This window comes from Delphinapterus leucas, chromosome 3 (genome assembly GCF_059928025.1).
Source record: "Delphinapterus leucas isolate spDelLeu-1000000601 "Yukka" chromosome 3, BTC_Dleu_Yukka2, whole genome shotgun sequence".
In the NCBI taxonomy this organism is placed as follows: domain Eukaryota; kingdom Metazoa; phylum Chordata; class Mammalia; order Artiodactyla; family Monodontidae; genus Delphinapterus; species Delphinapterus leucas.
Genome location: NC_143131.1, coordinates 85,210,214 through 85,236,021, shown reverse-complemented (window position 1 = coordinate 85,236,021; position 25,808 = coordinate 85,210,214). Strand labels below are relative to the sequence as shown.

Genomic DNA, 25,808 nt, shown 5'->3' with positions numbered 1-25,808 from the left:
ACATTCCATCCCTTTTTATACTATACCATTTATACCATTTAAATTCAGTGTGGCTAATGGTCTCCCAGGATGTCCTGGACACCTAATGTGCAAGGACCATTCAGATACACTTCTTCCCAGCTTTGCCCCTACGTGCTCCCCATCCCCAACTGCCTTTCACCCATCTTCCCTGTCAAAGACCACACACACACACACACACACACACACACACACACACACACACTCACATGTCTAGGGCCGGGAGAAGCTCACCCAGCTATAGCCCAAATATAATGTGTAAAATGATGCAAGAATCTGGCTACAACACTATCCACACATATAATGGAATTTACTGCAAGTCATTTTTTGTCTTATAAATTCTTTTAAGGGCTTTTGAGATATTATAGTTACAAAAAATACAAAACAAAAAACCTCCATTCAGTGGAGGCAAGGGGGGCAAAGTATCTTATAGCAAAACTATGTTTACCTTTCAGCTAGTGTGCTTACCTGCAACCATACTTAATTCCTGGGCAACCTTATATGCCACTTTCTTTTCCTGAAGATGGAATAAAACCACTACATTTAGCTAGAATAATAGTATTTTATCTTAGCTTTATTTTAATCTGCTACTGACAAAGCTTTTTCTCAGTCACTTTTCAGAGAAATAACATCTCCTGAGATATCATCTTTAGCATATTAGAATCTCAAGCAGAAGATCCATTGTGGACACCTGGGGCAGTTTTCTCAGATATAGGACAGATATAGGACAGACTTCAGCTGGAGTGTGAAATTGGAGCTTTGTTTTCTTGTTTTGTCTTTTTCATGTATTCCAAGGAGTGGGGTGAATTGGTTTAGTACTCCTGTTTCATAAACTATTGTTTCGTTTTGTTTAAAATCTACACAAAGCATCTTAAAAAAAGAAAGAACTTAAAAAGAAATGCAGCTGAAATACTTGCTGACTCTCACACTTAACAACAAAGAATAAGTGAGATCAGGGACATAAGACAGAGTTAATAATAACCAAAAAGAGTACCAAGTTCTGAGTCAGTCACCAGTATTCCAAGATTAAATAGACATAAATTCTGCTCTTGTGGTATTTACTCTAGGTAAAAATAAAGAGGACAGAGTATCTATCCATCTAAAAAGAAAAGTTAAGCATCTAAGAATAGGTGACACCTTGTAGCTAGCTACCTAAACAAGAGCTGTTTGTGCTCTTTTCAATAATTCAATAATTTTCAAGAGTCCTGAGATCAAAATGTTTGAAAATTGCTATTCTAGCAGATTGAGTAGGAAGTGAGGAAACAGAGACAGAGAGTAGAAACAATGCTTTCAGGAAGTTTGGCTATGAGAAAGAAAGATATATCATTATTTAGAAGGGAACTTTGGGGTCAAAGGTGGGGTGTGCGTGTGTGTGTGTGTGTGTGTGTGTGTGTGTGTGTGTGTTTTAAGATAAATAATATTTAAACTTGAGCATGTCTAAATACTAAGGATAAGGGCCTGTTAAAGAAAGGGATGTTGTATAGGTGGGAGATGGGGTAAAGAGAATAAAATCCCTAAGAAGAAATAGAGGATTAGTCTTAGATTGGAGAAGGGACAGCTTAGTCCTTTCAACAAGAGAAAATTAGGAAAGGATTGATTCTGATGTTGAGAAAACTTTAGTGTTTGTAGCAGGAAGTTGAGGGAGCTCTCATCTTATGGCTGCTATATACCCTGTGAATTAGGAGGTAAGGTTATGTGTTGAAGAAGAGGAGAAAGGTTGGGAACAAGAGAAGAGTAGGACACTGGAGAGACTGGAGAATGTTTGAAAGCATTTCTATGGAGAATGTGAGGGACATGACTATGGAAACCATAGGATTGCGAGGAAGCATTGAAATACTGTTGACTAAGGTTGAAGACCATAAACTTATAGTGGACCAAATTTTGGATTAATTTTTTTTAACTTTACTGTAAAATATAACATACATACAGAAAGGTACATTCAAAATATATTTTTAAATCACACAAATATTTCTAAAGTTAATCAATACCTTTACCCTACCAGATAAAAAGACTATCAAATGCTTTCACTGAATTTACTCACTCACCATGTGTTATTATTACCATGTATTTTAATACTGTGTTTCGACTTTATAATACATTATTATCATTTTATATAGTAAGGGTCCATTTATATTTACCTGTGTATTTATCATTTTCTTTACTCTCCATTCCTTCTTTCATTTTAGGCCTTTCATTTGGGCTTACCTTCCATTAGAATTTCCTTTAGTGATGGTATACTGGCACAAACACTCCTTATTTTTGTTTGTTTGAGAATGATCTTATTTCACCTTTATCTTTTAAAGATTTTTCTCAGGGTATAGAACTCTAATTTAGCATGTATTTTCTTTCAGCAGTTTGGAGATATCATTCCACTGACATCTGCGATTTCATTGCTAGGACTGAGAAGTCAACAGTCAGCCTAACACTTCCTCCTTTTAAAGTATTCTAACATTTTTCTCTGGCTGCTTTGAATATTTTCTTTTTTTTTTTAGTGTTATGCAGTTTCATTGTAAAATATCTAGATACGAAGTTATATTTACTCTGCTTAAGATTTTATTAGTTTTTGAATCTTTGGATTGGTATATTTCATCATTCCGCAAAATTCTCAGTCATCATTTCTTCAACTATGGCCTCTGCTCCTATTCTCTATCTCCTCAAATTAAATGCATACTTCCCTCTATGACTGTTAACCCTATTTTTATACTCTTGTCTCTTTATAATTTATTCTGTATATTTTTTCTCATCTATATTTCTATTCACCTTCCCATTAGTTCTGTGGGTAATTTTCTATTAAATCCAGACATTGAATTTAATTGGGGTTACATTTTGTTTTTCATTTCTAGAAGTTTTTCTTGGGTCTTTTTAATCTGTTAGGTCAAATTCTAGAATTTCCTGGGTTTGCCGCTTATTTCTTTATAGAGTAAGCAAAAACGTTTACAATTTATGCCCAGTGAATCCAAATTGTGAACTCTCTGTAGACCTGTTTCTTCAATCTGCTATTCCTAATTTTCCCTCTTCATGATATTCTGTTGCACTGTGTGATTGATTTTATTTTTGATTATATAATTTTCATTTTCCCTGAAAAATACTTGTGGGGATTCCTTGAAGCGAGCATCAAGTTACCTACCTCCAAAGGGATCTGAATTTACTTCTGCCTGGAAACCAAGGGCACTACCAGTCTAGAACCAACTTAAAACAAATTTTTTTCTTGAGGTTTCCTTGGATCCCTTCAGGATATGTGAACTTAGTCTGCAAATCTGTACACAGTTTGGCCTGTGGCCACAACTTTTCAAAAAACAGTTTTTCTTTCCTTTTTCCCTCTTCTGTGCATAGTTCCCAAATAACCTTTCCAGAAGTTTCTTTCTCATTCACCCTGAGAGCCTATTCCTTTGTGATTATGGCTTACCTTGAGGAGACTCTCTTATTAGATCGCCCACTTACATTGGCCCTGGGCCTTAAATTATGATTCCTTACCCTATGAGGCTACCAAAAACAAGTGCAAGTTTTCCAGTGTTAGAAAATACTTCTGGGCCAACTGGCTTCAATGTTCAGGTTACTTCTTTGAGTTTCCAGTTTTTCTTAAATTTCAGTCTGGTAATTCCTTAATATCTTAAAAATTCTTCAATGTTTTAAAAAAGACATTTTAAATATTATATTAGCATTTCAAAATATTTTCAGCAGGAGAAATTAGTCCAAATAATCTAGTCAAACATTACCAAAGTGAAAATTATGATATTTCTTCAAGAATGCTCATCAGCTCAGGTATGGCACAGAGAAAATGGGCATTTTGTTTCATCCAGGACAGGAATTTTACCAAGTAAGAATAGGAAGAGTATATGGCAAGTCAGCTAAGGGAATTAGTAAAGCAGTATTTGAAGTCTTGAATTATAAAATATGATCTGGATGAGAAGAAATAGGAAATATTTGAAACACTGAAAGTAGATGATAAACAGAGTAGATGTCTCATTGAGGTCAAAGAATTGATATATTAGGAACAACTTGATAAGGTGTAGGTTTCATGAACAAGGTGAAATAGGAGATGGTATACCGAATGTCATTTGCTCTAGAGAGCAGGGTAATTTTCACAGAAGTAGAATTAACGATAGGCAGATTTGAAAAACAACTAAACAGGACTTCAAGATATGAAATGGTTCTTAGTTTTTATCATATTACTGTGGATCCCAGTGAGAAATTAAGATTCACTTTACTCTCTTCAAGGATCAAATCAAATGCAAGAAGAGAGTCCAGGAAATGGTAGGCAATTTAACATCAAAGAATTAGCTTTATTAATGGTCAGGCAAGTGCTTAACAACCTGCAACATTTCAAAACCTCTGGTATAGCTGGTATGGATAAAATGGCTTAGAAAACCTCTCTGGCAGGATGGTATGTTATATATTCTGAATAACAAATAAAAATGCTTGAAGAATTTCCACAGAAAAGATCCAAGAAACCTGAGCTCAACATTAGAAACAATCACAAAACTCGCAAGTAAACAACAGCTTGCGAGCCAGTGAGAATAAAACAGCAGGGACTTCCCTGGTGGTGCAGTGGTAAAGAATCCGCCTGCCAATGCAGGGGACATGGGTTCGAACCCTGGTCCAGGAAGATCCCACATGCCGTGGAGCAACTAAGCCCGCGTGCCACAACTACTGAACCTGCGCTCTAGAGCCCACGAGCTACAACTACTGAGCCCACGTGCCACAACTACTGAAGCCCGCGCGCCTAGAGCCCAGGCTCCGCAATAAGAGAAGCCACTGCAATGAGAAGCCCGCGCACCACAATGAAGAGTAGACCCTGCTCACCACAACTAGAGGAAGCCCAATTTCAGCAACGAAGACCCAACTCAGCCAAAAATAAATCAAAAACAAACAAACAAACAAAAAAACCCCAGCAGAATCAGACCTACAGTATCTTCATATACTAGAATTAGCAGCAGAGAATTTAAACTAAGTATGCTTGATATGTTTAAAGAAATAAAAGAGGAGATATAAAATATGAATAAGATGTCTGGGCATATTTGAAAAAGAAGTAAATGAGACTTTTAAATCTTAAAAAAAATGAAATTAAAAATCCAATGATAGGTTTAACAGCTGATTAGACACAACTGCCGAATTAATCAATCAGAGATCTGGAGAATTATCCAGAATACAGCATGAAGATCTAAGAGATGGAAAATATGAGAGTTAAAATAAATGAAGAAAAGAATGAGAAATTCTAACATAAATCTGATCAGATTTTCAAGAGCAGAGAAGAGATGGGGAGGGACAATTTCCAAAGAGTTTACGGCTAAGAATTGGTTAAAGTACCACAAATCCAAAGCAGGAAAAATAATTCACACCTAAACTCATTTTAGCAACTACACAACACCAAAGAGCAGATAACCTACAAAGAATATAGCAGAATTAAGCAAAATTTTTTTCTGTATCAGACCAAATAGCAAATATTTTAGGCTTCACAGGTCTCACAGTCTCTACTTCAATTATTCAACTCTGCTGTTTTCGTGCAAAAACATCCACAGACAACGTGTAAATAAATGACCATGGCTGTGTTCCAGTAAACTTTATTTATAAAAACAGGCAGCAGGACATATTTTGTTCATGAGTCATAGTTCTCCAGTCCTTGAACTACAGAATGTCCCCCTGACTTCTCAACAGTAACAAAAGCATCCAAAGAAAAAGGCTTAAACTGGTATCAAGTAGGTGTCTCCCACTCCCTCCCCAGGGTTCTCATTGCCCACCCAACCTAATTAACCCCCTTCAGCCTAAGAAACTGGAACTAAGAGTGGCCCTACTTAGTTGATTGCATTCTGCCAATCAGAAAACTACTCCCCACATCTCCAATAATATTTCCCCAAAGCCACCCAATATGACCAATGTAAACAAAAGGAGCTCACAGGAGGTTATCTAGAATTTGCTTTTAATAACCCCCAGTCCTTACACTCCCCCCATCCCCAGGCCAAAGAGGGCAAGGCCCATAGACACATAGGTATTGGCCCATCATTTTCACAGTGGGTACCAATATTACGTCAAAGAAGCTAAACAACAGACCAGTTTATGGAAGAATGATTATGGCCACATTTTCTGTGACTATCCAAAAACAGTAATGATAGAAGGGTGAATATACCTTTGGAAGTACTACTGTGGATAGTGTGTGAAATGACCAAGTGGAGAAAAAATTGTTTCTAAGGATGTCCTTTTGTATCAGTGCTCAAAAACAGGGCCAACAGAGACTAACAAGGACCTTGACCAAAACTGCATCAGGCTGCAGAAGCAAAACAAAAAGCAAAGTTGCAACCACCAACCCACCCGAAGAGCACATTTCAGCAGCATTCCCAGAAGTTTAGGTTAGCATTCATCATTGCTCCTAATTGCTGTCAGTTAACTCTCCTGAGCCCTTCCAAGCCAAGCCATCATGCCATGAAACATGCTGTCTTTCCTTATAATGCATTTTCTGTCTTGCCAGTAACAGAATCTGTGGCTTTGGTGTTCTTTTACAAGAACACTGATCGAATTACCCTAAGACCTTTTTGTGTGTTCTGGGTTACTGGGCAGAATTCCAGAAACAAATGCTTACATTATCCTCAAATAGAATACCTAACTTTCCAAGACTGCACAGAAGTAGATGTTTCTCAGTCATTTCCAGCTTGGCCATTGATAAAGGCACAGTGTACTTGACATCCTACTCTCTGTCCACTAGGTTACACAGGCCACACGTAATCTCATAAACTCTAAAACAGTTCCAGTGAAGGCCCTTTATTGCCACAGCATCCTATGTTTTCCACTGAAAATGCAAACAGGCCAAGTTTCTTTTAGTCTAGTCCCTGCACATTTCAGGCTCGTTTCCCAGCCTTATAAGTCTCATTGTAATTTCCATTCCATTAAATCCATCATTTAGGAAACTGCTGCCTATTCTATTATTTAAGTGCTCAGGAAACAAACAAACAAACAAAAAACCTCACATCCTTTTCCCCCAGTATGTTTCAATATTTTGCAACATTTTGGACGTTCTTTCTAATGGTATCTAGAAAACGTATCACTTAAAATAGGAATAAGAGTAAAGACTGTGACAGTTATGTAGTTCATTCTCCTGACAGTTGGGGAAACTGAGACCTACAGTTTAAATGACTTGTCCAAGATCAACAATGTCAGAATCAAGTACAATATTCATTCTAGTGATTCATTTCATACCACGTGATACACATCTTAAAATTTGAACTTTTTATTTGCCCTATGATTCCAGGATTCCTAACTTCCTTTTCCCAAAAACATTATATTTATATATATACATATATATATATATATATATATAAATGCATAGGACTAACAGAAGTTGATAACTGAATATTCAGCATGTCAGTCTGACTTTCATTTGACCCTGAAGTGTCAGTGTTACTTAAAGTGAAGATATCAAGATGATAGCACAGCAGATGCTGCCAAATGAAAAATTTGCTGCCATGAGCTTTTTATGAAATACTGAGGCTAAGCAGAGAACCAGTTCCTCTGACAAAAATACTCATTCTCCTCACTAAATCACAGTGTGGAGGCTGCAGGCACTCTGGGTTTTCTACTGCCATCCTGAATGTGCTGAGCTGGGAAACATCCAAGATCAAGAGATGACCTTTTTATTGCAGATTGTGAGATCATCTTTATTCCCATAGCTTTACATTCAAAACAAAGGTTTTGTTTTTGTGGGTTTTTAAAATTCCATATAAACTCTCATTTGTAGGAAGGTAAAAAATATCTCACACTGAGCAGGAAAGGAATTGGCAAACCCTCCACCTGCAGCAGCATGAGAAGCAGTCAGATCTGGGAAGCACACTGAGTTCCCTTACGTCTATGGCAGTGCTACTGACCCTCATCCTCCCCTCATGTGGAAAACCTAACATCACACACTTAAACAGGAACACAGTTTATTATTTAGTTGACACCTTTGACCTACCACTCAGTGACGTCAGCCTCAGTTTAGAGGAAGACAAGGAAGTCATAATTAGAGAAGCTGCAAGTGGGACAAGGAGGGTGTGCTGTGCATAAGGAGTATGATGGTGAAGACCACCTGAGGTGCTTTCAGATTTTGTTGTGTCACCTGGCTGGGGCACTCCATTTCAGATGACGTTTATTGAGCACCCAGGAGGGGCTGAGATCACATTCACTGTTCTGCTTGACACTGTTACTCAAGGCTAAGTAACTTTCTCAGGGACAGGTTTAGGAGATAAGGGGTATGCTGCATTCCTCTGTGGATACAGAGAGCCCACAGCTTCTCCATTCAGTGACACAGAGCAGTGGCCAGCGTGGAATGAGGCATACGGTCCAGCTCCAGTTCAAGAACACTCCCTGACGACACCATGGTAACCTTTAGTTTCACTGAGTGCAATGGCCCCGCTGTTCTATTCCTGGCACAATGCTTGGTGCTGGCCAGGATTCATTTCTCTCTATTCAGCTCAAGTTGTAGTCACATAATAAAATGCACAGTGACAAGATTTCCTGAGGCTTTCAGGTGCATCCAGCCTAGCAGGATGTGGGTTGCTACATTTCTAAGTTCAGTGGTGAAATGAAGGCCCCTATTGCTTCCAGACTCCAGTCAGAATCCAACAGATACTGTCTAGAAGTAGTTATTCAGGAGGCAGTTAAGGATCATTTGAGTCATTTATGCAACAAAATATTTTTACAGTACCAACTATGTCCTAGGCATATGCTCTGCCCTGGTTGATACAAATATAAATAAGACACAGCAAGGAGGAGCTCACAGGTAAGTAATAGAGAGAATTACACATGCAGTACAATATAGTGAGTACAAGTTAGAGATAAGTGCAGGGTCCTCAGAAGAACAGAATCTAACCCACTCCGAAATGGATGAGAAGACTTTCTTAAGAAAGTCTGACAAAAAAAAAGGAGGGGAGGTGAGCTAAAAGGTGGGTATTACAAGCCAAAAAATATATATATAAGCAAAGGTAAAGGAGCTGGAAGCAGAGTGCTGTGTGCATGTAGTTTGCTATTGCCAGACTATATAATGTGTGTGCATCACAGGGATGGTGGCTTGTCAGTAATTAGGAACCCAGGTAGACGTCAGGTTAAGGAAACGTTTATGTCCCACGTAAGGAACTTTATTCTGCAGGAACTGGGCTTTGAGTAGGGGAGGGACACAGTCAGTCTGCATTCCTGAAACATCACTCTGGCAACATTGTAGAGGACAGGGGATGAGAATGAAGAAAAGAAGAACAGTGAGGAATTTATTTCAAAAGCTGGGATAAGTACTAGTGAGGTCCTGTCTCCTATAGCTGACTACCAATTCTGGAAACCCCAAGCATCCCCATTTATGCACAGTGCACAACCAACTTTGAACTCACTGCAACAAACCTACTGTGTGAAGTGTACCAGACATAAAATTGGAATTCCTCTTAAAGCAGATGGAAGCCAGGGGAGAAAAGGTTGAGAAATTCCATTCATATCCCACACACCACCCATCTCTCCCCCAGTTGCCAGGCAGAGCCACCCTGGGCCAGAGAAGCAAGCCAGGTACAGCCAGGTATGGGTTGGCCTGGGCCCCCATGCTTCTGACCCTGTTCCATGAGGGCCCAGACCAACCCATACCTGGTTGTACCTGGCTTGCTTCTCTGGCCCAGAGTATGACCATTGCTCATTTTCCTTGCCTCTGCTCACTTCTGAGGACTTGCTTCTCATCTGCTTTATAATCATTGTCATTTCTGTCTCCTTCTAAATAAACCTACAGAGTTGGCCCCTCCTTGACAGCTCAATACTGTGGTTGCTCAAATTCAATGCAATATAATGCTTGATGGGGGTAAAGAGTAAATCCCAGTCCATTACATAGGGAAGTGCACTGTTTCCTTCCTCCTAGTGAGATAACATCAGGCATTGCAGCCCCACAGGGAGACTGTCTTCCAGTCTTGAGCATTAACAGGCCAATCTAGTCTCCTTTTTAGTCCTCCAAGACAAGGAATCATCCTCTCTTCACACCTTAAGGGGTTTTGTCATTCAGACTTCTCAGACAGTGAAAGCTACTCAGTCTTCAGTCATCCCTGTGCTACCGAGCAGAGCCTGTGCCAAGGCTCTTGGCTCCTTGCCTGGATTGACTGAGCAGAAGACCTTCCTGGGCTGCAAACTCTCCCTTGCTAGGTGACGGTCACTGTCCTGCTGCCAGCCCCACTGTTTCCCCTGGTAATGATAAAAACCTTTCTTCTCCTTTTCTGCTTTCATTGAAAAAGCCAAGGGAAAGCAAGCGTTCCTGGGCACCTTCTTACACACTTTTCAGTTCTCTTCTCCCTTCTCAACTTTAAAGAAAGCCAAGAAAATAAGGATCTATACATAACCTCCTTCCCATTCCCCACTAGGGAGCCTCAGCGTTGCTTTTTGGATGCCGGCATGAGGGAGCGGAGGCTGAAACAGGCAACCTGTGCTTTCCCTCCCTGTCACAGTGTCATATGACATTATAATTGCTGCTTTCTTTTTGTTTCTTCCCCTAGACGATAAACTCCTTGAAGAAACTATGACTATTTCCCCCCTGTCCTCGGTCCTAGCAGAGTGTCTGGGGGTCTCTGGTTGTGCAATTTATGTTGGCTGAATAAATACACAGGGGCTACCTCCAATCACATGAGCAAATGACCATTCAGTCAGGCCTACAACACACCCCAAGGCATTCTGTGGGTCGTACCTCTGGGAGACTCATGTCTTACAGGCTGTTCCTTGCATGATTTTTGAGGTCAATATTCTTTCCAGGATAGTCATGATCCTAGGCAGGCATTCTTGAATAGCAGGTTAAAAAACTAACCAAAAGAAGAGAAAATTCTGCACAGCCACTGGAAAGTAAGAGCAAGGAAACAGGCACCTTGAATAAGAAGTGAGTGCACACGCTGGAGAGGTGGCATCCATGGTAATTTTAAGTGACAAGACTTGGTCTGATGCTGTACAAAATCGTAAATGGCAGTTTACTCTCATGCCCTCTCTTCTCCCTGCTGGCATCATTTCCCATCACAGTTGCTGCTATGGGGCTCATGACATTGGAAAACAGTCATAGCTATATGGAACTTATGGTGAAGTCAGGACTGTCAGGTACTGTCAGGCCTGGCATGAGGCTCAGCATCCGGACCTGAAACTTGGGGGACTCTCCCAGACAGACCCAGATAGACCCCAAGGTATCCAAGTGCACAATTAACTTTAAGCAGGATTTAGACAATAATTGTTATCAACTCAAATTTAGTGTTGGGGAGATCAACTTCTGGCACAGCAGAGTGAGGAGCTCTGCTAACCCACTTCCCAGTGAAACTGGTGAAACGTATTATTATTATTTTTTTTCGGTACGCGGGCCTCTCACTGTTGTGGCCTCTCCCGTTGCGGAGCACAGGCTGCATCGGCAGGCGGACTCTCAACCACTGCGCCACCAGGGAATCCCGAAACTTATTTTTAAAAACTACTTTAAAGTCTCTGGAAATTGTCCTAAGAACAAACAGCAAATGAAATATCTACTCAAGAAAATCTGTGAAGATTTGGTAAGAAAGGTGAGAATCTGTGGAAATGGAACAAAGCTCTCTCCCTCCCTCCTAACTCTCAGCTCAGTAAGGTGGAGATTCCACTCCAGATGGCTATAGCCTAGAGCACAGGGCTCCCTTTCCCCCCATCTCCCGGTCAGAGGACTTTCATCCCTGGAGGAATTGGACTTCAGCATTTCTCATCTTGCCCCAGCCACCTGTTGCTGAGGCTATGTCCCAGATGAATGTGGTTGAGAGATGGAGGTTCCCTTCTTCCACCAGTCCCTACTTGTGGAACAGAGGCTGTACCTTGGGTGCTGCAGGCCAAGATTCAGGGAGTCCTGGTTGCTCTTGCCTTGGCTCAAGAGACAGTGGTTCCATGCCAGAAAAGGCAAGCCCAGAGGACATCAGACTGCTGCCTCTATCCTCCACTGAGCACTGAACTCCTAGAACAGGGTATCACACAGAAAGAAGCTTGCTATTATACCCACACACCCCCAGCTCTAGAGCCCGAGTTCAGAGATTTTTTGCCTGGAAGGAGAAGCAGACTGTAAAACAGATAGCTCCTACTCTCTTCCCAAAGAAACTGACTTCATTTGCAATGGAGTATGGAGAAATTCAACTCTGACCGCTCTTTCAAGAATAGTGGAGGTTTGAGGCTTCCGGGAAGATGGCGGAAGAGTAAGACGCGGAGTTCACCTTCCTCCCCACAGATACACCAGAAATACATCTACACATGGAACAACTCCTACAGAACACCTACTGAACGCTGGCAGAAGACCTCAGACCTCTCAAAAGGCAAGAAACTCCCCACGTACCTGGGTAGGGCAAAAGAAAAAAGAATAAACAGAGACAAAAGAATAGGTACGGTACCTGCACCAGTGGGAGGGAGCTGTGAAGGAAGAAAGGTTTCCACACACTAGGAGCCCCTTCGCGGGCGGAGACGGCGGGTGGCGGAGGGGAGAAGCTTCAGAGCCATGGAGGAGAGCGCAGCAACAGGGGTGTGGAGGGAAAAGCGGAGAGATTCCTGCACAGAGGATTGGTGCCGACGGGCACTCACCATCCTGAGAGGCTCGTCTGCTCACCCGCCAGGGCGGGCGGGGATGGGAGCCGAGGCTCGAGCTTCAGTCGGAGCGCAGGGAGAGGACTGGGTTTGGCGGCGTGAACACAGACTGCAAGGGGTTAGTGCACCACGGCTAGCCGGGAGGGAGTCCGGGGAAAAGTCTGGACCTGCTGAAGAGGCAAGACACTTTTTCTTCCCTCTTTGTTTCCTGGTGCTCGAGGAGAGGGGATTAAGAGCACTGCTTAAAGGAGCTCCAGAGACGGGCGCGAGCCGTGGCTAAAACCGCGGACCCCAGAGACACGCATGAGACTCTAAGGCCGCTGCTGCCGCCACCAAGAAGCCTGTGTGCGAGCACAGGTCACTATCCACACCTCCCCCCCCGGGAGCATGTGCAGCCCGCCACTGCCAGGGTCCCAGGACCCAGGGACAACTTCCCCGGGAGAACGCACGGCACGCCTCAGGCTGGTGCAACGTCACGCCAGCCTCTGCCTCCACAGGCCCACCCCGCACTCCGTGCCCTTCCCTCCCCTCGGCCTCAGTGAGCCAGAGTCCCCTAATCAGCTGCTCCTTTAGCCCCGTCCTGTCTGAGCGAACAACAGACGCCCTCAGATGACCTACACACAGAGGCGGGTCCAAATCCAAAGCTGAACTCAGGGAGCTGTGAGAACAAAGAATAGAAAGGGAAATCTCTCCCAGCAGCCTCAGGAGCAGCGGATTAAAGCTCCACAATCAACTTGATGTACCCTGCATCTGTGGAATATATGAATAGACAATGAATCATCCCAAATTGAGGAGGTGGACTTTGAGAGCAAGATTTATTATTTTTTCCCCTTGTCCTCTTTTTGTGAGTGTGTATGTGTACGCTTCTGTGTGAGATTTTGTCTGTATAGCTTTGCTTCCACCATTTGTCCTAGGGTTCTATCCGCCTGTTTTTTTTTAAAATTTTTTTCTTAATAATTATTTATTTTAATAACTTTATTTTATTTTATATTACTTTATTTTACTTTATCTTCTTTCTTTCTTCCCTTCCTTCCCTCCTTCCTTCCTTCCTTCCTCCCTCCCTCCCTCCTTTCTTTCTTTCTTTCTTTCCTTCTACTTCTACTAATTCTTTCTTTCTACTTTTTCTCCCTTTTATTCTGAGCCGTGTGGATGAAAGGCTCTTGGTGCTGCAGCCAGGAGTCAGTGCTGTGCCTCTGAGGTGGGAGAGCCAACTTAAGGACACTGGTCCACAAGAGACCTCCCAGCTCCACGTAATATCAAATGGCAAAAATCTCCCGGAGATCTCCATCTCAACACCAACACCCAGCTTCACTCAACGACCAGCAAGCTACAGTGCTGGACACCCTATGCCAAACAACTAGCAAGACAGGAACACAACCCCACATATTAGCAGAGAGGCTGCCTAAAATCATAATAAGTCCACAGACACCCCAAAACACACCAACATACGTGCACCTGCCCACCAGAAAAACAAGATCCAGCCTCATCCACCAGAACACAGGCACTACTCCCCTCCACCAGGAAGCCTACACAACCCACTGAACCAACCTTAGCCACTGGACAGACACCAAAAACAACGGGAACTACGAATCTGCAGCCTGCAAAAAGGAAACCCCAAGTACAGTAAGATAAACAAAATGAGAAGACAGAAAAACACACAGCAGATGAAGGAGCAGGATAAAAACCCACCAGACTTAACAAATGAAGAGGAAATAGGCAGTCTACCTGAAAAAGAATTCAGAGTAATGATAGTAAAGATGATCCAAAATCTTGGAAATAGAATAGACAAAATGCAAGAAACAGTTAACAAGGACCTAGAAGAACTAAAGATGAAACAAGCAACGATGAACAACACAATAAATGAAATGAAAAATACTCTAGATGGGATCAATAGCAGAATACCTGAGGTTGAATAACGGATAAGTGAACTGGAAGATAAAATAGTGGAAATAACTCGGCAGAGCAGAATAAAGAAAAAAGAATGAAAAGAACTGAGGACAGTCTCAGAGACCTCTGGGACAACATTAAACGCACCAACATTCAAATTATAAGGGGTTCCAGAAGAAGAAGAGAAAAAGAAAGGGACTGAGAAAATCTTTGAAGAGATTATAGTTGAAAACTTCCCTAATATGGGAAAGGAAAGAGTTAATCAAGCCCAGGAAGCACAGAGAGTCCCATACAGGATAAATCCAAGGAGAAATACGCCAAGACACATATTAATCAAACTGTCAAAAATTAAATACAAAGAAAACATATTAAAAGCAGCAAGGGAAAAACAACAAATAACACACAAGGGAATCCCCATAAGGTTAACTGCTGATCTTTCAGCAGAAACTCTGCAAGCCAGAAGGTACTGGCAGGACATATTTAAAGTGATGAAGGAGAAAAACCTGCAAGTGCTCATGGAACATTCTCCAGGATAGATCATATCTTGGGTCAAAAATCAAGCCTTGGTAAATTTAAGAAAATTGAAATTGTATAAGTATCTCTTCCAACCACAACGGTATGAGACTAGATATCAATTAAAGGAAAAGATCTGTAAAAAATACAGATGGAGGCTAAACAATACACTACTTAATAACGAAGTGATCACTGAAGAAATCAAAGAGAAAATCAAAAAATACCTAGAAACAAATGACAATGGAGACACGACGACCCAAAACCTATGGGATGCAGCAAAAGCAGTTCTATGAGGGAAGTTTATAGCAATACAATCCTACCTTAAGAAACAGGACACATCTCGAATAAACAACCTAACCTTGCACCTAAAGCAATTAGAGAAAGAAGAACGAAAAAACCCCAAAGTTAGCAGAAGGAAAGAAATCATAAAAATCAGATCAGAAATAAATGAAAAAGAAATGAAGGAAATGATAGCAAAGATCAATAAAACTAAAAGCTGGTTCTTTGAGAAGATAAACAAAATTGATAAACCATTAGCCAGACTCGTCAAGAAAAAATGGGAGAAGACACAAATCAATAGAATTAGAAATGAAAAAGGAGAAGTAACAACTGACACTGCAGAAATACAAAAGATCATGAGAGATTACTACAAGCAACTCTATGTCAATAAAATGGACAACCTGGAAGAAATGGACAAATGCTTAGAAATGCACAACCTGCCAACACTGAGTCAGGAAGAAATAGAAAATATGAATAGACCAAAAACAAGCACTGAAATTGAGACTGTGATTAAAAATCTTCCGACAAACAAAAGCCCAGGACCAGATGGCTTCACAGGCGAATTCTATCAAACATTTAGACAAGAGCTAAGACCTATCCTTCTCAAACTCTTCCAAAATATAGCAGAGGGAGGAACACTCCCAAACTCATTCTATGAGGCCACCATCATCCTGATACCAAAACCAGACAAGGATGTCACAAAGAAAGAAAACTACAGGCCAATATCACTGATGAACATAGATGCAAAAATCCTCAACAAAACACTAGCAAACAGAATCCAACGACACATTAAAAGGATCATACACCATGATCAAGTGGGGTTTATTCCAGGAATGCAAGGATTCTTCAATATACGCAAATCAATCAACGTGATACACCATGTTAACAAATTGAAGGAGAAAAACCATATGATCATCTCAATAGATGCAGAGAAAGCTTTTGACAAAATTCGACACCCATTTATGATAAAAACCCTGCAGAAAGTAGACATAGAGGGAACTTTCCTCAACATAATAAAGGCCATATATGACAAACCCACAGCCAACATCATCCTCAATGGTGAAAAACTGAAAGCATTTCCACTAAGATCAGGAACAAGACAAGGTTGCCCACTCTCACCACTCTTTTTCAACATAGTTTTGGAAGTTTCAGCCACAGCAATCAGAGAATAAAAGGAAATAAAAGGAATCCAAATTGGAAAAGAAGAAGTAAAGCTGTCACTGTTTGCAGACGACATGATACTATACATAGAGAATCCTAAAGATGCTACCAGAAAACTCCTAGAACTAATCAATGAATTTGGTAAAGAAGCAGGATACAAAATTAATGCACAGACATCTCTGGCATTCCTATATGCTAATGATGAAAAATCTGAAAGTGAAGTCAAGAAAACACTCCTATTTACCATTGCCACAAAAAGAATAAAATATCTAGGAATAAACCTACCTAAGGAGACAAAAGACCTGTATGCAGAAAATTATAAGACACTGATGAAAGAAATTAAAGATGATACAAATAGATGGAGAAATATACCATGTTCTTGGATTGGAAGAATCAACATTGTAAAAATGACTCTACTACCCAAAGCAATCTACAGATTCAATGCAATCCCTATCAAACTACCACTGGCATTTTTCACAGAACTAGAACAAAAAATTTCACAATTTGTATGGAAACACAACAGACCCCGAATAACCAAAGCAATCTTGAGAACAAACAACGGAGCTGGAGGAATCAGGCTCCCTGACTTCAGACTATACTACAAAGCTACAGTAATCAAGAGAGTATGGTACTGGCACAAAAGCAGAAAGATAGATCAATGGAACAGGATAGAAAGCCCAGAGATGAACCCACGCACATATGGTCACCTTATCTTTGATAAAGGAGGCAGGAATGTACAGTGGAGAAAGCACAGCCTCTTCAATAAGTGGTGCTGGGAAAACTGGACAGGTACATGTAAAAGTACGATATTAGATCATTCCCTAACACCATACACAAAAATAAGCTCAAAATGGATGAAAGACCTAAATGTAAGGCCAGAAACTATCAAACTCTTAGAGGAAAACATACGCAGAACACTCTATGACATAAATCACAGCAAGATCCTTTTTGACCCACCTCCTAGAGAAATGGAAATAAAAACAAAAATAAACAAATGGGACCTAATGAAACTTCAAAGCTTTTGCACAGCAAAGGAAGCCATAAACAATACCAAAAGACAACCCTCAGAATGGGAGAAAATATTTGCAAATGAAGCAACTGACAAAGGATTAATCTCCAAAATTTATAAGCAGCTCATGCAGCTCAATAACAAAAAAACTAAACAACCCAATCCAAAAATGGGCAGAAGACCTAAATAGACATTTCTCCAAAGAAGATATACAGACTGCCAACAAACACATGAAAGAATGCTCAACATCATTAATCATTAGAGAAATGCAAATCAAAACTACAATGAGATACCATCTCACACAAGTCAGAATGGCCATCATCAAAAAATCTACAAACAATAAATGCTGGATAGGGTGTGGAGAAAAGGGAACCCTCTTGCACTGCTGGTGGGAATGTGAATTGGTACAGCCACTATGGAGAACAGTATGGAGGTTCCTTAAAAAACTACAAATAGAACTACCATATGACCCAGCAATCCCACTACTGGGCATATACCCTGAGAAAACCATAATTCAAAAAGAGTCATGTACCAAAATGTTCATTGCAGCTCTATTTACAATAGCCAGGAGATGGAAACAACCTAAGTGTCCATCGTCGGATGAATGGATAAAGAAGATGTGGCACATATATACAATGGAATATTACTCAGCCATAAAAAGAAACGAAATTGAGCTATTTGTAATGAGGTGGATAGACCTAGAGTCTGTCATACAGAGTGAAGTAAGTCAGAAAGAGAAAAACAAATAACGTATGCTAACACATATATATGGAATTTAAGGGGAAAAAAAAATGTCCTGAAGAACCTAGGAGTAAGACAGGAATAAAGACACAGACCTACTAGAGAGTGGACTTGAGGATATGGGGAGCGGGAAAGGTAAGCTGTGACAAAGCGAGAGAGAGGCATGGACTACCAAACGTAAGGCAGATAGCTAGTGGGAAGCAGCCGCATAGCACAGGGAGATCAGCTCGGTGCTTTGTGACCGCCTGGAGGGGTGGGATAGGGAGGGTGGGAGGGAGGGAGATGCAAGAGGGAAGAGATATGGGAACATATGTTTATGTATAACTGATTCACTTTGTTATGAAGCAGAAACTAACACACCATTGTATTGCAATTATATTTCAATAAAGATGTAAAAACAACAACAACAAAAAAGAATAGTGGAGGTTTTGGTGAAAGGCAATTGAGAGGAGATTTGTGGATTTAATGAAGATACCTAGACTGAAGGCCAGCTAGTTTACAGGCAAAAACCAGGGGGATAAGACCGCAGCGGGTCAGAATATGTACCTCAGAAACTATTCCACCAAAGGAGTCACAATTTGATTAGATTAGTTTGTAGAACAATTTAGACCCAGGTTACTGTTGAAAACAACAGAACAATCAGCAGGCAATTAGTGGAGTTAAACAGCTGGGTGAGATTGAGTCTCTTTCCAGAGACCCCTACCAATACCACTGTCATCCCAGAGTGATGAAGAATACCCAAAGTTATACCTTCCTGACAAGCAACATAAGAGACTTAATACTGTGGGGAGGAAATACACTTCACTAAAATAATAGGAGCCAGCCACTAAAGAAATAAACAAGTAAATGAGAATATCAAGCCCTGGGGTAGAAGCAGTACCCAGAGTTGCTTCAATATATTATCTAAAATGTCCAGTTGCCCCTCTCAACAAAAAATTATCAGACATGCAAATAAATAGGAGAGAATGATCTATACACAGGGGAAGAAAAGCAGACAACACAAACTGCCTGCGAGAGCAACTACATGACAGATTTAGCAGAAAAAGATCTCAAATGGCCATTATAAATATGTTCACAAAACTAAAGGAAAGTATGATGAAAGAAGTAAAGGAAGGTTGCAGCAATAGAGAGTATCAGTAGAGATAGAAATTATAAAAAAGAACCAAATGGAAATTCTGGAGTTGAAAAGTAAAATAACTGAAATAAAGATTTCACTATAGATACAATAGATTTGAACTGGGAGAAGAATGAATTAGTAAACTTCAAGATCAATAGAGACTATGCAAGTCAAAGAACACAGAGAAAAAAAGAATGAAGAAAAATGAACAGAGCCTCAAGAAATGTTGCATATCATCAAAAGTACTAATATATGCATAATGGGAATAGCAGAAAGAGAAGAGGGAGAGAAAGGAACAGAAAAAATATTCAAAGAAAAATGGCTGAAAGATTCTCAAATTTATTGAAAATCAATAACCTACACATCCAGGAAGCTCAATGAATTCCAAGGAGAATAAATGCAAAGAGATCCATAAATAGACACAGGATAGTAAAATGCTAAAAGTCAAAGACAAGGAGAAAATATTAAAAGCAGCAAGAATAAAATGGCTGGCTATCCTTCACAAGAGAACCTCAGTAATATTAGCAGCTGACTTCAGAAGAAATAATGTAAACTAGAAGGCAGTGGGATAATATATTCAAAGTGCTTAAAGAAAAAAAAACTGTCAACCAAGAACTCTATATCCAGCAAAGCTATTTTTCAAAACTGAAGGCAAAATAAAGACTGCCCCAGAAAAACAAAAACAGAAAATTTATTGTTAGAAGGCCCATTTTGCAAGAAATAGTAAACAAAGTTCTTCAGGCTGAAAGCTAGTAACCTAAGACAGTAATTCAAATCCACACAGACAAAAAAACAAAAAAGAGAAAGAAAACCACAGTTAAAGGTAATAACAGAATAAACTGTATAAATGCATATTTTTCTCATTTCTAAGTGATTTTAAAAAAACAATTGTATAAAATAACATGTATATAGAAATGTAGAAATGTAATGTATGTGTAATATATTTGCTGATAACAGCAAACGGAGGTGGATATGAACAAAGTTGTATAGCTTAGGAAGTGACCACAGATGGTAAAGTATCATTGAGTCTGTGACATTAATAAATATGTCTAATAATAATACCACAAAAGGAGGAGAAGGGAAGAGTTATACAGTGTAACGTTCCTATTTGTCACTGGAATTAAGCTAATATAAATCCAAAGCTGACTCTTAAGATGTATATGGCAAACTCTAGAACAACCACTAAAGAAAAAAAGAAAACCTAAAAAAATATTATAGTGAAAAATAATCATTAGAGAAATAAAAATGCTACAAATCTAGTGTAGGCTCATAGAGATAAGAGTTTTTCTCAGAACCAGGTGGGCCACTGGGCATCATCCCTAAGGAATCTTGCCAAAAGTGTTCCCACGGGGTCCAGTGATCTCTAGGGAACTAAAAAGAAATGCAGACCTAGGGCAGTATGGAATAGGCAAGGAGGAAACAGAACACACACATCCACGCACTTACAAGACTTGCTTGCCTGAGGATGAACAGAATGCTTGTCAGGACTTACCCCTCTCGTTTGACCAGTATAGTCCTAAAACAGTGTATAACAAAGACGTACCCAGAGACACCGCTCCAAGCTGAAGTTCCACACTCTAGCACAAATCAGAATCCCCTGGAGGGCGTGTTCAACCACAGATTGCTGGCCCCACCCCCAGAGTTTCTGATTTGGTAGATCTGAAGCGGGGCCCAAGAATTTGCATCCCTAACAAGTTCCCAGGTGATATTGATAGTGCTAGTCCAGGCCTGCCCTAAAGTGTGAAGCCCATAATGGATAAACAAAACAAAATAAAATAGTTCCACCTACAGTTTCCAAACTGTAGGCCATAGCGTAAAATGTAAGAACCTACTTCGAGATGAATTGGTGTGGTGAGCACAATAGGAGAATAAGCTGCAAGTATAGTGAACATCTAATCATTTTGCTACCCCAAATCAATTCACTCTCCTTCTGGTAACTGTACCCCAATTTTCCTCCGGGAAATACTTTTCTCTCTCATTTTTAGTCCATGTGGTTCGGAAGGACTTAATGATCTACCTCTGCCTCAGGGAAAGGAATTTGACCCAGGCCAAACCAATAAGGGCTTCACATTTTCCCACCTCCAGTGATTACTTCAGAGATGGATAATCAAATTATTAAGATTTAAGGAGACATTCTGAGACACTTCAGAGGAGAGAGAGAGAGGCTCTTTTTCTGTTAGATTTGAACCTGGAAAAGCTTAGGTCTGCAGTTGCCACTGACCACCACGTGGAGCTTAAAAGTGAAGCCAGTTTTGAGGTGAAGCAAGAGTTGGAGAACAAGCAGATCTTGCTGTTATCATTTGAGCTCTGGATCAAACACACCTGAAACTTGTATTGTCCTGTGAACGAATGAAAATCCTTTTTCCTTTGAGCCAGCGACTGGGCTTCATCATTTGCAATTTAAAAAAGGAAGGGAGATACTAGGACAATTTAGTAACCAAGTGAATAGACAAAGCAGACAAGCTATATGGCGTATTATGGGAGACAATGGGCATTTCTGTGGAGAGTTATGAAGGGAGGCATTCTACCTGCTAACAGGGCAGGCTTCTGAAGGGTATTAGACCAAGATTGTCAGGACCTAGAGAGTGTGACCACATAAGTACACAGACAGAAATAAAGGTATGAAGATTCTTCCAAATCTGATGTTCAGAGGAGTGTAGGAGGTAAATAAGAGGGCAGGGACTTGGAACCAACAAGGGACCCAGGGACAGCCTAGGAGCGTCCTGGGGCCCAGTTTGATGGACATCAAGGTGACTCACAGGTCAACTTATACATCTGCCCTCTGCCTTCCCGCTTTGTTAACTCTCTGACCTCTGGTCCTACCGTTCTCTTCTTGCCAGCTCCAGTCCAGACATAGTAGCATCCTCACGTGTCTTCCAAGTACACCAAATATACTCCCACCTTGGGACCCCTGCACTTGTTTCATGTTCCTGGGAGGCTCTTTCCCCAGATATCTGCATGGCTGTTTTCTTCATTTCCTTCAGGCCTCTCCTCAAATGTCAACTTATTAGACAGGTCCTTCTGGATCAGTCTATACGAAATAGCAAAACTGACCACCAACCTCGCTCATCCTAAGCCCCTTTCCTACTTTCTCTTTCTCCACAGTGCTTAACACTATCTGGCCCGCTGTATAGGTACTATTTATTTGTTAATTGCCTTTCCTTAATAGAATGTAAGCACTGTGAAGGAACAGACTTGTGTTTTTTGCTGCTATATCCCTGATACCTAGAACAGTCTAGATCACAGAATGTGCTCAATAAAATATTGTGGAAGAAAGGAAGGAAGCAAGATTCAGCAGCCATAATTGGGACACTGAATCCTAAATCTGTGTGAGGGTCTCTATTATTATCACCACTTAATGAGACTGAAGTGGAAGCTTGCCTCCCTCAGGGTGCCACACTCTGCTTCCTCCTACCTACCCCATTACCACCCTCTGACTACCACTGAACCCCTGCTAAGATAATAAAGTTGTTCATTGATAGGTTTAAGGTATAATTTATTTTAGATGTCTGTGCAATTTTTATTCTGTTTAGTAAGGATTTTCTTAGTGCCTAGGATATGTATTAACTATACTATTGTGCTAGGAGCTGCTGGAGCTACAGATATTAGAATAATGTGGACCATGCCTGATGAAGTTATAATCTCATTTACAGCAATCCAGAAAGGATTGTTGGAGATCTAAAAGCCTTCAAAGCTCAAAGAAATGCAGTTATGGTCACATAAAAAGTGGAAATTTATATCTGAGAATAAGAGGTCTTATCCCCACCTTCAGTGGTAGGCTAGAGCTGGCTACAGCAGCTCAAAAAAGCCATCGATTTTTCAGGAACTTTGCAGGCCAGCTGTTAAACACAACCACTATTTAAAATTAAATTACCTAAACTGCAATCAAATAGATTATATTAAAAACAAAGGTAGTAAAAATAAGTAAAATCATCACTTTCTTATGATTTTATTACACCTTACTGTTATTTATGCTCTCAAGGTTGTTTACGTCTATTATTATCATGGGAACACTATATAATGGTGAGCTACTGAGCATCCCTTCCCAACTCCGCATTCGATATCACATTGGATGCCTGGAATCTGCCATGGTGAAAGTATTTACACCATGGAAATCAGCAAATTGCTACAAATCAGGGCTTAATTTATTGTTTTGATGATTGTCAAGACTTAAGAAAGTGACGGAGGAGCTGTTAGTAGTGTTGATTAGAATTAAAAGTGTGTCATGTCTGTAGCTGTCACATTGTGAAAATTCAAAATGTTCTTCTATTTGAAAGTATTTGAAAACTGTTACCTGAGTCAGCAAAAATGTAACTTACATCACTGAGAAATAAATGAAGTTTCAAAATACATTTTTGTTTTTTCACTATATTGATGTTGTAACATGACATTCATGTCATAACTGTACCTGCTCATCAACTGAAATCATAGTTGACTAGGGACAAAAATGTTTAGCAGAAATCAATGAAAGCATTCTGAATAATGAAGAGGATTTTATACTTTATTTTATTTCTTATAAAGAGTATGCTACCCAACATTTATATCAGAAAAATTGATAATAAGCTAATGTATATACACACTGGCATACCTTTTTTCAGCAAGCTGGGTGTTAAATATTTCCAGCACACTACTGCCCACCCTCTTCCCCTTACCTGTATTATACCATGTATATTAAGTCACTTTGTATGACTTAATAAGAAATGTAAATTAAGTCTCTATGCTGACTTCCTAGCACAGAGCTCCTAAAACCTTTGTAATTTCCTGAATGATAGGGGGAATAGAAGTATCATTTGTTTTATAATTTTTTTTTCTACATTCCAGGTTCCAGACACATTTACATTTCCCAGCCTTTCTTTCAGTTAACTTGGGCTGTGTGAATGGTGCTACCCAATGAAATGTGCACGGATGTGACATGTGACCTTACAGACCAAGACAATTAAGAGCCGATATGTCTCCTTCCTTTCTCTTCCCCTGCCTGCTCAACCCTGGAGGACACCTGTTCCAGCTGGCATAGTTACGAGATGAAAGCAGCCCAGGTCACTGAGTCATCTTTTGGATGAGAGCCACACAGGAATGTCATCTAAGCCATATTAAACTTTGAGTATGAAGTAAACTTTTATTGGGTCAAGCCACTGATATTTTACATGTTTGTTACACAGCATATGGTACACCTATTAGACTCCAATTTATACCAATATGAAATAAGGTTAAAAAAATAAGAAATTGAAATATAATGATAAATTTATGTACATAATGTAACATAACAAGGCTTTGGAACCAGGATACCTAATTCAAATACCAATTCCACTAGGGTTAGAGCTTAAACACGCGACCAACTTGGGTAAATTACTTAACCACTCTGTGTTTCTCATGTGCAAAATAGGGGTTATTAAAATGGGGCAGTTGTGATGAGTAAATGTAACTAAATCTCTATGTTGGCATATAATGAGTTTATACATAATGGGCCATGTATGTGAATAATAAATTACATTTGCCAACATAAAAAATGTTTTTAGGGCTTCCCTGGTGGCGCAGTGGTTGGGAGTCTGCCTGCCGATGCAGGGGGTGCGGGTTCGTGCCCGGGTCCGGGAGGGTCCCATGTGCCGCGGAGCGGCTGGGCCCGTGAGCCGTGGCCACTGGGCCTGTGCCTCCAGAGCCTGTGCTCCGCGGCGGGAGGGGCCGCAGCGATGAGAGGCCCGCGTACCGCAAAAAAAAAAAAAAAGTTTTTACTGTCATTCACTCAAGTTTATTAAACAAACAACAAACATATTTAATGAAACCATACAGCTAACACTAAACTAGATTCTGAGCATACAAAGATGAATGAAATATGGCTCTATTTTCATAGAGCTCACAACTTAGAGGAGCCAGCCATACTAATGTGATTAATGACAACCATAGAGAACCATGTTCTGGGTTTCACAACTATATCTTGTTCCAAAAATATTTAATTTCCAGTGCCTTCTGGGATGCAACTTGAGAATTTTTGGCATAAATAACCTAGCATATATTGCTCATGTGGTAGAAAGAACATCAGTCTCCCAATTGACTTCCTGGACTCAGTTTCTCCTCTCTCCAAATTTTCTAGGCTGCCTCTTAGAACACAGATCTGATTAAGTTATTCTAATACTTAAAAATCTTTAATATTGCCTATAGAATAAAATATTGTAGAGTAGAAAGACTTACCTGCAGCCCCAAACCATGTGCATCTAGCATCCTTTCATGTAGGAGAATCGGTGAGATATAGTCTAAATAGATATAGTCTGGACTAGAAACCCTTAATGTAGATCTAAATTCTGCCTCTTATTGTCTTTGTAACCTTGGGTGAGAAACTTAACTTCTCTAGATCTCAGTTTTCCCATCAATACAAAGGAGATGTTACTTATTCTTGTTCTTTATATCTAACAAGGCTTCTATGAGCAGGGTGACAGCATGTGTCACGATTTATGATGCATAAAATATAAAGATACACACACACATAAATAGGCAATGCTTCTGCAACTTTAGTGTAGGGGAAAAAATTCCTCTGGGGATGTTGTT

At 40.2% G+C, this 25,808-nt stretch overlaps 1 long non-coding RNA gene across 1 annotated transcript in view; it reads right to left on the bottom strand.

The window, feature by feature from the left end:
• The window catches only part of LOC149749599 (uncharacterized), a 156,494-nt gene that overhangs the window by 115,358 nt on the left and 15,328 nt on the right, over window positions 1-25,808 (bottom strand). The gene's annotated exons all lie outside the window — the stretch shown is intronic.